The sequence below is a fragment of the Symphodus melops genome (assembly GCF_947650265.1).
Source record: "Symphodus melops genome assembly, chromosome: 8".
NCBI lineage: Eukaryota > Metazoa > Chordata > Actinopteri > Labriformes > Labridae > Symphodus > Symphodus melops.
In genome coordinates, this window is record NC_136698.1 from 20514099 (window position 1) to 20527227 (window position 13129).

Sequence of the window (13129 nt, forward strand, 5' to 3'; positions counted from 1 at the left end):
CGAGATTTTAGGATATTCCGAATAACTTTGTTATTACATTTCCTATCACACAAGTCACACCCATCAATCATCAATTTTGGTAACACAGCCTTAACATTTGCGTACATTAAGGTGTTCTTGATTATCTGGATTAATGGTAAGGGCTGTGTGAGTTTAGAAATTTTACTAAATATACGAAAACCGCAAGTAAAGTTAAACTTGTTAACAAAGGATGTATAGTCTATTAAGTCACCATTTGAATTCAATAAATCAGTAACAAACATGATATTTCTCTCAACCCAATCATTCTTGAATAAGGATTTTCTATTGCTCGTGATTACCCTATTGTTCCACAGAGTTGAACAGTGAGGAGAAAAGTTATGAGTAAATATCATTTTCCAAAAATGGAGAACCTGACGGTGGAAATTAGACAGTTTTAGTGGAATTTTGAACACTTCAAAATCACATTTTAAAAGAAAGTCTAAACCGCCTATTTTACTAAACAAAGATCTAGGAATATGAAACCACATAGAGTTTGGTTGGGACAAAAAGGACTTAATCCAATTGATTTTAAATGTGCCAACTAGTGATTGAAAATCAAGAGCATTGACACCACCCTTATCATAGTCTTTTACAAGCTGGGACCTTTTAATGTAGTGAGTCTTGTTTCTCCATATGAACTGATAAATCACTGAATTAGCCTTATTAATATTGTTTGAGGAAATAAACAGGGAGTGGCATGGATAAATAAGTTTCGAGATACCTTCTGCTTTAGATAAAATAACCCTGCCAAAAATAGTAAGGTCTCTGGTCAGCCAAAGACTAAGAGATTTCCTTGTATCTGATATCCGGTTGGACACATTAATGTCTTCCCTTCTAAGAAGGTTCTTTGTTAATGTTATTCCCAGGTATTTTACTTCTGATACCCCTTTAATAGAAGCAATTGTCGTTTCAGAACTTGTATGTATGGGAAGTAGTTCACATTTATTTATGTTAAGGGATAAGCCTGAAGCATTTGAAAAATCTGAGATTGTATTGAGTGTTTTATCAACCATTGATTTATCTTTTAGAAAAATAGATGTGTCGTCTGCAAATTGACTTAATTTAAATTCTTTGTCGAAGATTGAAATACCTTGTATTTCAGGAGAAAATTTAATATGAATAGTTAAAAGTTGAGTTGCTAAAATGAAAAGCTTAGGAGAGATCGGGCAGCCCTGTCTTATGCCACGAAGAACCTTAAATCTCGGGGTCATCCCAGGGTTCAGGGAAACACAGCTGTATATGTCAGTATAGAGCATCTTAATGATGCTACAGAACTTGTCTTCAAAACCTAAAAAGTGTAATGCTTTCAACAGAAAGGGGTGTTCAATGCTATCAAAGGCCTTGTAGAAATCTAGAAATAACACATAACTTTCTGTACTAATAAAATCGTTGTAGTCTAACATATCAAGTATCAGTCTGGTGTGGTTATGAATATTTCTACCCTTTACAAAAGTGGACTGACATTCATCAACTAACTCGGTTAAAACCCCATCTAAACGGTTAGAGTATACATGTGCTAGTAATTTCTAATCATTGCATAACAAGGTTATTGGCCTCCAATTGTCCGTTAGAAGTGTATTCTTATTAGGTTTTGGGATTAGGGTGATAAGCCCCTGCTTCATAGTTGGTGACAGATGCCCAGATGATATACAATCTATAAAAGCATTATACAACATCTCTCTGATATCTTTCCAAAACAATATATAAAATTCAACGGTTAAACCATCAACAACTGGTGACTTCCCTTTAGACATCCGCAAAATTGCATTATCTAATTCTTCAATTTTGAGATCATCCTCCAAAGCAAGCTTAAAATCAGCATCCATCACATTCTTATGTTCATTTATTCTTCGAAAAAAGTGTCGCACAGCTTTCTTCCAAAAAATTGGATTTGTATAAATTACTGTAAAAATCTCCTATTTCTTTCTCAACTCGGTCTTTAGTGTCTATAATGACATCATTGATTTTTAACTTCCGAATTTTCTTTTTTGCTTGTCTGTGCTTTTCCAAATTAAAAAAATATGAAGAATTTTTTTCACCTTCCTCTAACCAACAAGCTCTAGAACGTACAAAAGCCCCTTTTGCTTTTTCCAAGTATAAATTATCCAAGTTAGATTGGAGGCTATTTAACTTGACATGTTCTTCCATTGATAGATCTTAAATTGTTTATTTCACTTATCAACACCTGTTGTTTTTCTTTCTTAAGTTTTGAGATATATTTACTTGTTTTGATTGCAGACTCTTTAGTTTTAAATTTAAACCACTCCCATTTACTAACAGATGACATTTCCATTTCAGAAATGTCTTGAGCTAACTTTACGACCTCATTGCAAAAAACTTGATTATCAAGAAGACTGTTATTAAATTTCCATATAGGGTTAAGGTTAGACTCGGTACTACACAACTTAAGCAACAAAGAAATTACACAATGATCAGTAAGAGGAGACGCAGAAATTTCACACTTAGAAACATTGTTAATTAAGTTTAGAGATATTAACCAATAGTACGGCATACATTTTAGGACATCCTCAGGTCTCAGACGAAGGTGTCAGACCTCAGACGAAAAAGCATCAGTTCTCAGGAAAACCTCCGTCGGGTGTCAGACCTCAGACTAAACGGCCTCAGATGAAACTGTCTCAGACTAAACGGCGTCAGACCTCAGACGAAACGGCCTCAGACGAAAAAGCCTCAGACGAAAAAGCCTCAGACGAAACGGCCTCAGACGAAAAAGCCTCAGACGAAACGGCCTCAGACTGAACGGCCTCAGACGAAAAAGCCTCAGACGAAAAAGCCTCAGACGAAACGGCCTCAGACGAAAAAGCCTCAGACGAAACGGCCTCAGACGAAAAAGCCTCAGACGAAAAAGCCTCAGACGAAACGGCCTCAGACTGAACGGCCTCAGACGAAAAAGCCTCAGACGAAACTGCCTCAGACATATTTATTTTATTTATTTTTAAATTCGGGGGGGGGGGGGGGGGGGGGGGGGGGGTGACTAAACGGCCTCAGATATAATTATTTTATTTATTTATATATTTTTAAATTGGGGGGGAAGCGGAGCGTTGCCGGGGAACATGAAACGTCATCAAGATGCGACCACAACAACCCTGGCGCGTCTATGGGCCATAGACTGTAAAAATAATGGACGGGACAAGGTCCCCTGTGAAGTGAAGCTTTTTTTTTTAGATCGCCCCCTACTGACTGGCTGCAGTATAGGTCATAAGCCCCGCCTCCTTAATGATAACAGACGGGACTTGGGTCAAACTGTTAAGTTAAAATACTCGTCACATAATTTTTTTCCAGACCCAAACTCTGCTGTGATCATTAGATATTATCACCCTACATGGTGTTCAAGTGCTCATTTTTCTGTGAAGTTTGTTTTAAATAAGTTATTTGAGGTTAAAATTTTACGTCACACATGGCGATGATTGACAGCTTTTCTGTTCAGTTTTTTCGTCTTTTTTGAGCTGGTGAAAGCTGTTTTTTCTGCAGTAAACTAATGTCACGGACCTGTGGACTCTAAGGGAGCTTTGCAGTTTTTACAGTAAGTAATAAAGTTTGATTTATGTGTCATTGCTTAAAGCGCTATCGAGCGAGCTAACATATTAGCAGGCTAAGCTAGGTTAGTTATCAGATATGATTTATCTATTTATTTTACTTTTTAATATGAGCAAACCTAAGAACTGACATATGTTTCTTGATATTGTTATATCGTTTTTGTGAGTGGAATTGTATTTAAAATAAAAAACATGGTAATTAAAATCAGCTCATAGATGCCGTTCATTGACTGTATAGTTATGTTTCAGTAAATAAGAAATAGGTCTGGTAAGGTTTTAAAAAAAGTAAGTGTACATGTTTACAGTCTGTGTAAAGAGTGTGTTATACAGAGATTAACATGTCACCATGCAGGCTGATATTTATAATACTGTATAATGAGGTAGAATATTTCTCTAGATATCAGGATAAAACTAAAGTAAGCTCTGATTTAACTTCTGTCTGATTTAAGAGACTGACAGAAACGTGAACACAAACAATCAGCAGTGGTGTAATATAATATTAACCAAGCATCACGCTGCTTAAAAATGCCAAATATTCAGCATGAGTTTACACACACACTACCAATCCAATAATCACAAGTTGATCATGTTGTACATTTAATGACGCTTATTAATAAATGGTGTTATAACTTGACAAAACCTGACACAGACTACAAAACAGGCTGCTTGTTATGGTGGTTAGGAGGAGACAGACAGGCTCAATAAAAGAAGGCATAAAGATCACGTTTCTCACAAAATTATATATTAATGTTTCTTATTTTGCATATATAATCATTAATGAAGATTTTATGTCTTTTAATAGGTATTTCCCTGTTTACACCAACATATTATACATTAAACTGAGGATTTCCTTTTTCTCATGTTGTCTCTCTCTTCCAGCTCGTCCTCGGAGGATTGCAGGACCTGACCACTGCTTCTCTTACCAGGGCGTTTGGTCTGATCTTACACTGGACAGCGGTCTGATGTGAAACAGTGGGCCGAGTGTCGCGCCTGAGCCACAGAGGACGCAGCTCGCACGTCCTGAGCAATGTTTGACTATTCATTCAAAAGATGAACGGAAGAAAAGAGAGGCTGTTTAATACCGAGGTTTTTCTTATAAGCCACATTTTGTTTTTGTTATTTTTAGATTAATCTGCTTAAACTTTAACATACTGTTCACTCATTTGCCTCTTTCAAACCTGTATAACCCACAAAAACCTTAAATACTGCCTCCATCTAACTGAACAATCAAGTGAAAGAAAGTAGCTTAAAATACCACACTATGTTTTTAAGCACAATCTGTATTTGTTCAAGTTACAAGACTAGTGTTACATTTCATGTGATTGAATAAAATATAATAATGTAATTGCCTTCTCAGTCGTGTCTGTATCATACCACTCTACTGTCTTTATGTGCATGCTGTCTTTAACACTAACCTGCATTAAATGTTCAGCACTCGAGTGTTGATGTACTTTTAAAGCTATTTGTTTCCCAGCTGTGACTTCTGTCATTACAAGAACATGAGACAGTCCATGTTTTTACAGCTTAAAACAGGAGAGAAAAGGTTCAAATCAATGAATACTTTATTTGATTTATAACACATAGTGTGAATGATGGTTCAGTTATAAAAGTGAGGAGGTTACTGGTTTGAATCCCTGTCTGACAGGAGTCTCTCTGTGAGTAGTTTGCATGCTCTCTTCCTTCCACAGTCCAAAGGTGTTCACCGAGAGGAGAACAAAGTAAGGGAGACCATCAGGTGAGCTGGCAGGGGTATCTGTATCAGCCATCTTTCTTCTTCCTTGTGTCTAAAATGAGGATAATAAAAAACAATGAGATAAACATCTTAGACAAGGAAAAGAACCAGAGAAAAGGTCCATACAAACAGAAACCTTAATGAAACAGATTCATTTACCAACTCCACAGTTATGCACAGAAACACATACTCTGTAAATGTACATAGACCTGAAGTAACTACTGACAGCAGATATAACTTTAGTACTATGTGCATCACTACTTTCAATCATATAACATATTTTCACCAGCATATGTTCGATCTGTACACAGTTTATGTTGCTAACTTAGCTTAAAATAGTTTTAGTTCGTTTTTTGCCAAAAATAAAAGGTTTAATAACCCACACAGTTAAAGAAGATAGATAGATAGATAGATACTGAGGGAAATTCAAGGCATCCAGTAACAATAAACAAGACATACAGGACACGAAAAAACGTTTAAATTCAATAATTAATATAAAAAGTGTGATTTTCTTAATTTCTGAATGAACTACGTTTAGATATTTGACTTGAAATATATGGTGGTTTTGTACTCACGTTTATGGTCGGTAGATGAATTTCTCTCCGTAAAGATTCTTAAGTTCTTGGCGTAGCTGGGCTGCGTAAGCTATCAGAGCGGTACGCAAAGTGGGCGGGGCGTGTTGCCAGGGCTCCTCCCGCCGGACCCTACTGCGCAGACTCTGGTTGCAAAATTCCAAGATGACAGCGCCCATGAGGGCTGTAAAAAAGCTTCACGAACGTAGAACGGAAACAGCTACAGTCCACACCCACTGCTATGGGCGCGGAATGAAAACTTACTTACTGTATTTTCATTCCGCGCCCATAGACGCGCCAGGGTTGTTGTGGTCGCATCTTGATGACGTTTCATGTTCCCCGGCAACGCTCCGCTTCCCCCCCAATTTAAAAATATATAAATAAATAAAATAATTATATCTGAGGCCGTTTAGTCACCCCCCCCCCCCCCCCCTCGAATTTAAAAATAAATAAAATAAATATGTCTGAGGCAGTTTCGTCTGAGGCTTTTTCGTCTGAGGCCGTTCAGTCTGAGGCTTTTTCGTCTGAGGCCGTTCAGTCTGAGGCCGTTTCGTCTGAGGCTTTTTCGTCTGAGGCCGTTTCGTCTGAGGCTTTTTCGTCTGAGGCCGTTTCGTCTGAGGCTTTTTCGTCTGAGGCTTTTTCGTCTGAGGCCGTTCAGTCTGAGGCTTTTTCGTCTGAGGCCGTTTCGTCTGAGGCTTTTTCGTCTGAGGCTTTTTCGTCTGAGGCCGTTTCGTCTGAGGCTTTTTCGTCTGAGGCTTTTTCGTCTGAGGCCGTTTCGTCTGAGGCTTTTTCGTCTGAGGCCGTTTCGTCTGAGGTCTGACGCCGTTTAGTCTGAGACAGTTTCATCTGAGGCCGTTTAGTCTGAGGTCTGACACCCGACGGAGGTTTTCCTGAGAACTGATGCTTTTTCGTCTGAGGTCTGACACCTTCGTCTGAGACCTGAGGATGTCCTAAAATGTATGCCGTACAATAGTCTAATCTTGAGCACTGGCCATTATTAGCAGGATTAAACCAAGTGTATTTCAATTCCCTGGGATTTTTTAATCTCCAGTAATCAGTCAAGTTTAACTGGGAAGTAAATTCAAGGATAATTTCTTCATGGTTGTGACATAATCCTCTACAAGGAAGACGATCTAACCAAAGATCGGGAGCTAAATTAAAATCTCCACCTATTATTATTTTATCGGTTGCATAAGTCACTTTCCAGTCCTCTATCAGTTTGCTTAAACAAGAAAAAAAAAATTTGTTCAGTGGTCTTAGGTTGTAACCATACACACATATCACAGAATGTAATTTATATAATTATACTCAATCACTACCATTAGCCAATGACCATTTGTGTCACTTCTGTGGTCAATTATATTCCCAGAAAATCTGTTAAACAGAATCATAACTCCAGCTGAATGAGATGTACCATGACTGAAAAAAACAGAGTCCCCCCATTGCTGTTTCCAAAATGTAGCGTCTGCTTCTGTTGAATGAGTCTCTTGTAAGAAAATAAATGTAGTCTTTTGCTCCTTACAAAAAAGAAAAGCTGCCTTACGTTTTGTAATATTATTCAACCCCCGAGTATTTAAAGAAATAAAAGATAACATTCACCAAGTCAAACTATTCAAAGAAAAAATGCGCTAGAAAAAGGATGCGCAGGAATGAGCAGCTTTGTCCTTATCAACCTACTGATTCAAAAAACGTTTCAGTGTAACATCCTAATAAACAACTGTGCCACACATACACTTCAAACTAGGCGGCTTGCCTGTAATCATAGAAACTAAAACTTTTATCACTGATTATTTTGGATCAACCTGTTGGTTATCAATCAATGCATACCCTTCTTTGAGAAACGCTCTTTTCCCAATTCTCCTCGCTTCCTGCACAAGCGGCCACAGTTTGGTGCGAGCCTCTCGGTCTTCTTTGGAGAAATCTTCCTTGAATCGGATGTGCATCTCACTGCAGACTCTCACTTCCCTCGAACGTCTCCAGACCTCATCCCGAACGGTTCTCATCCCGAATTGGATAATTATGGCCCTCGGTGTGTTGTTGGAGTGAGCAGGGTCGTTCTTTCTCCCCAGACGATGGACGGTGTCCACTGTGTCTCGCAGATGCTCCACAGACATCGGTACCACTTGTGTGAGAATGCCGATGACAGCTTCTCTTGTATGCTCTCCATCCTTCTCAGGTAGCCCCGTCAGCCTCAGGTTCCATCTCCTCTTATAGCGGGCTTGCTCCTCACATGTGTTTCTCATGGTGTTGTTTTCTCTTTTAACTTCGTCGATTTTTTTACTCAGCATATCAATTTCTTTCTTGTTCTCGTCTATCGCCGTTTTGTTGTCTTCAATACGCTTCTCAGAGTTTTTAAGCTGCACAGTTTGTTCGTCGACCTTTTTGGTTAAGACTTGGATGGCGTGCAGAATTGCAGCACTCACGCTATCATCTTCTTTCTTGTCAGATGCCTGTGTTGCTTTCATCTTTTTCGGGTTTGGACTTTTAATAGGAGTATGGCTCAAATTACGTCTGCTGTCTTTAGGAGTTTGATCCACTTCAATATCTTCAATATCACTGTCATTACACGCCTCCTGGAGGACCTTCAAATTGTAATCGTGGTCAGACATGCTAGCAGCAAAAAAACAAAACTTTTACAAAAATTTACAAACTGTAAAAAAAGATGTCCATCTCCTCTTATAGCGGGCTTGCTCCTCACATGTGTTTCTCATGGTGTTGTTTTCTCTTTTAACTTCGTCGATTTTTTTACTCAGCATATCAATTTCTTTCTTGTTCTCGTCTATCGCCGTTTTGTTGTCTTCAATACGCTTCTCAGAGTTTTTAAGCTGCACAGTTTGTTCGTCGACCTTTTTGGTTAAGACTTGGATGGCGTGCAGAATTGCAGCACTCACGCTATCATCTTCTTTCTTGTCAGATGCCTGTGTTGCTTTCATCTTTTTCGGGTTTGGACTTTTAATAGGAGTATGGCTCAAATTACGTCTGCTGTCTTTAGGAGTTTGATCCACTTCAATATCTTCAATATCACTGTCATTACACGCCTCCTGGAGGACCTTCAAATTGTAATCGTGGTCAGACATGCTAGCAGCAAAAAAACAAAACTTTTACAAAAATTTACAAACTGTAAAAAAAGATGTGCAAATTCTTGGCACAAGACTTAGTAATGAAAATGAAGGGAAGTTACACCGAAAAAGCGACAATAAAAGGACTAAACTCGGACTTATTTACAGAGCCTGCAGAGACCTTGCCTCTCACTCCGCCATCTTGAATCCTCTCCATGATCTAATATATGCTGGTGAAAATATGTTATATGACAGAAACTAGTGGTGCACATAGTACTAAAGTCTGCTGTCAGTAGTACTTCAGTTCTATGTACATTTACACAAAAATTGAGTATATGTGAGAGTACCGTAAATTCCGTACTATTGAGCGCACCTGGATATAAGCCGCACCGGCTAAAAATAAGTAAATAAATGTATTTGTACATATATAAGCCGCACTTGATTATAAGCCGCAGGTGTCCACGCTATAACAAGAGCTATTTACACAGACGTAGGCTACCGGTAACATCCGCAAATACTGTAGCGTCCGTACGGACGTTAAAGGACGACGAGAGCGTTCAAATAATAAGTTTTACTTAACCCGATCACTGTCGGCCGTGACCACGCCGTTTACAGCAGAGAGCAACACACGTAACTTGCCGTAACAATCCAACTCTCTCTCCCAGCGTTCTCTCATACAGCCACTCAACACGTTCTCGCTGGTGCATTCACTGACTCTCCACATAATCGGAATTATGAACACATTATCAACTACTGACTTTACAACATGAACTGTTACAATACGAAGCCTAGCCGACGGTGTCTGTAACACGGCTGATGAAAAAGATGACCGTAATATATTTCACAAGAAAAAGTCCATCCATTCACTGCCTCAGAATGACTTCATTACTCACTTCCTCAGTCTCTGTTGTCGCTGTCAGTGTCATCTTAACGTGCAGCAGCTCTGTTAGCTTCTTTGACAGCCAGGTCGATCGCCTTTAACTTGAAAACTGCATCATATGTATTTCTCCGTGTGTTTTCCATCATGAGGGTGCGTGCATGAAGCGCAAAATGACTGATATTAAGATCCGACGTGACGAAGTCAAATGTTTTTGCGGCAGAAGCTCATTGTCCCCCATAAAAAATCCATGCATTAGCCGCACCGGAGTAGAAGCCGCAGTGCTCGAAGTGTGAGAAAAAAGTAGCGGCTTATAGTCCGGAATTTACGGTATATGTGTTTCTGTGCATAACTGTGGAGTTGGTAAATGAATCTGTTTCATTAAGGTTTCTGTTTGTATGGACCTTTTCTCTGGTTCTTTTCCTTGTCTAAGATGTTTCTCATTGTTTTTTATTATCCTCATTTTAGACACAAGGAAGAAGAAAGATGGCTGATACAGATACCCCTGCCAGCTCACCTGATAGTCTCCCTTACTTTGTTCTCCTCTCGGTGAACACCTTTGGACCGTGGAAGGAAGAGAGCATGCAAACTACTCACAGAGAGACTCCTGTCAGACAGGGATTCAAACCAGTAACCTCCTCACTTTTATAACTGAACCACCGTTCAGACTATGTGTTATCAATCAAATAAAGTATTCATTGATTTAAACCATATCTCTCCTGTTTTAAGCTGTAAAAACATAGAATGTCTCATGTTCTTGTAGGGCAATGACAGAAGTCACAGCTGGGAAACAAATAGCTTTAAAAGTACTTCAACACTCGAGTGCTGAACATTTAATGCAGGTTAGTGTTAAAGACAGCATGCACATAAAGACAGTAGAGTGGTATGATACAGACACGACTGAGAAGGCAATTACATTATTATATTTTATTCAATCACATGAAATGTAACACTAGTCTTGTAACTTTAACAAATACAGATTGTGCTTAAAAACATAGTGTGGTATTTTAAGCTACTTTCTTTCACTTGATTGTTCAGTTAGATGGAGGTAGTATTTAAGGTTTTTGTGGGTTATACAGGTTTGAAAGCGGCAAATGAATGCACAGTATTTTAAAGTTATTGCAGATCAATCTAAATATAACAAAAAGCAAATGTGGCTTATAAGAAAAACAGCCTCTCTTTTCTTCCGTTCATCTTTTGAATGAATTGTCAAACATTGCTCAGGACGTGCGAGCTGCATCCTCTGTGGCTCAGGCGCGACACTCGAGCCACTGTTTCACATCAGAGCGGCGTCCAGTGCTGTGTAAGATCAGATCAAACGCCCTGTCAGGTCCTCCAATCCGTCCCGTCTTACAGAGCAGCAGCAGCATTATGTATGTATTAAAGATATCACTGTCACTTATCTGTAATTCTATGGCCTAATTTAATGAATTTAATTTCTCTACATTTACCTGTTCTGGAGGTCTCATTGTTTCTTATCATTTCAACAAGGCTTTGAAGACTGTCTTACCTTCAGATGAAGGGGCCATCTCTCCTGCTGAGGATGTCTCTTGTGGCAGTATCTCTGAAAAAGACCAAACATGACTTGTGAAAAGAGTCTCATCAATAGACTGTTCCCCACCTCTGCTAAAAGAGAAGCCCATATGAGGGACTTACTGTGGCCCTCGGAGGTTTGGGCCTGACCCAGGTCTTCTTTATCTACAGGCTCTAGTTGTTTGGCCTCTGTGCTTCTGCCCTCTGAGTCACTGCCACTGTCTTTGGCTTCAGTATCAGTGAATGACATCTCATCTAGAGAACATAATTCATACAACAGCTGGACATTAGTGGATTTTCATTGGAATTTATATTTCAGAGAAAAAATCTGCAACAAAAAGACATGTTCTCATTCTTCAATACTGCTAGTTTGGGTAAATCTTAGAGACGGTAGAAAAATCAAGGTTGAGATATCCAAAAACAGCTTGTATGTACTTGCTTGAAAGTCAAATGGTATCAATATTAATACAAACCTTCAATTTCAATGTCATCCAGGGATTTTCCCTGCAGGCCAGCGAGATTGCCTTTTTCCATGGACAACAGTAGTTTTGAGATCTTTGATAATTGTGTGGTTGGAACTGGCGACCTGTAAAAATCCCGATGGACACGAATGTGGCTTGGAGTGTGATAGGAGAGAGTCTTCTCATCAAATCCAGCAACTTTCTTGACTGCCTGAACAACTCTCTGAAAGTTGGAAGGCTTTAATGCCTCCTCCAAGCTGTGAATCAAGAAGTCTGTGCGCAGGCATATCAGCAGTCGTCCCACCTCACGGAGCTTTTGACGCATATGTTCACACTTTGTGGGGTCCTATCCGTGCCTGTTGTAAAGTGACTGGGCAAAATGAACAATAGAGAGGTCGTTCCGCACAGCCAGGCCAACCTCGTCCATCTTCATGGTGCTCAGGATCTTCCACATTCCACTGGAAAATTGTTGACTAAATACTGTTTCTTGGGCTGCAGCCAGAGCCAGCACTCTGCGTCGACCAGTTTGTTCCAGATCCGTGTTTCCTGGCCTGCATGGACATCTTTTGACATGTCTCCACAAGTCTATAGTGTAGTATGCTCCTGATGCAAGTTCACAGCGCACAAATTGAAAATTCCTCACTTGTGACATCGGTGAGGAATAGTGAGCTGTCCACCACAGTCAGAGCAGGTAAGTCCAAGGGAGGCTAGGAGGCTTGATGACAGAGCCTTCGCCTGGCGGTGCGTTGGGTGACTTTGTCCTTATCGGACAAGGTGAAGTGTTAATATACAAAAAAAAAAAAGATTTAACCTGCAATATGCTATTTAATCCGAAGCTCAAATCCCGGTGTGCAATGTCGTCTCCAGGAATTGAAGTTTCCTCACTTGTGACATGGGTGAGGAATAGTGAGCTGTCCACCACAGTCAGAGCAGGTAAGTCAAAGGGAGGCTTGGTGTGGTACGGGCGTCATGTCTCCTTTGGCGTCCGTCGTTCCACGGACCCAGCTGGCGGTATCCTCCAGCTGGGTTGGATTTAACACACACACACAAACACACACAAACACACACACACACACACACACACACACACACAGTTGAGCTGTTAAATCTTCTCAAACTTACACATTCAAACCTGAGGCATTCACATTCTCTTCACTAAAATTTTATATCAAGACTTCGATATATGTCCTCGATGACAGAGCCTTCGCCTGGCGTTAGCTCAGCTGTGACATGACACCAGGGAGTCCCCCTTGAATCATTATCTGTGCGTGTGAGAGAGAGAGAGCAAAGCCTGTGCAAATGCAGCACTGATGACTATTT

General features: G+C 39.8%; 1 long non-coding RNA gene across 2 annotated transcripts in view; it reads left to right on the top strand.

The window, feature by feature from the left end:
- The first annotated feature begins 3457 nt into the window (after positions 1–3457).
- The window catches only part of LOC306828708, a 122910-nt gene continuing 113238 nt past the window's right edge, over positions 3458–13129 (top strand). The window contains exons 1-2 of one of the 2 annotated variants that reach the window (XR_013779768.1): positions 3458–3562; positions 4455–4648. This is a non-coding gene — a long non-coding RNA (uncharacterized lncRNA). The remainder of the gene's footprint in view (positions 3563–4454; positions 4649–13129) is intronic. The other variant, XR_013779769.1, reaches the window with a different exon arrangement.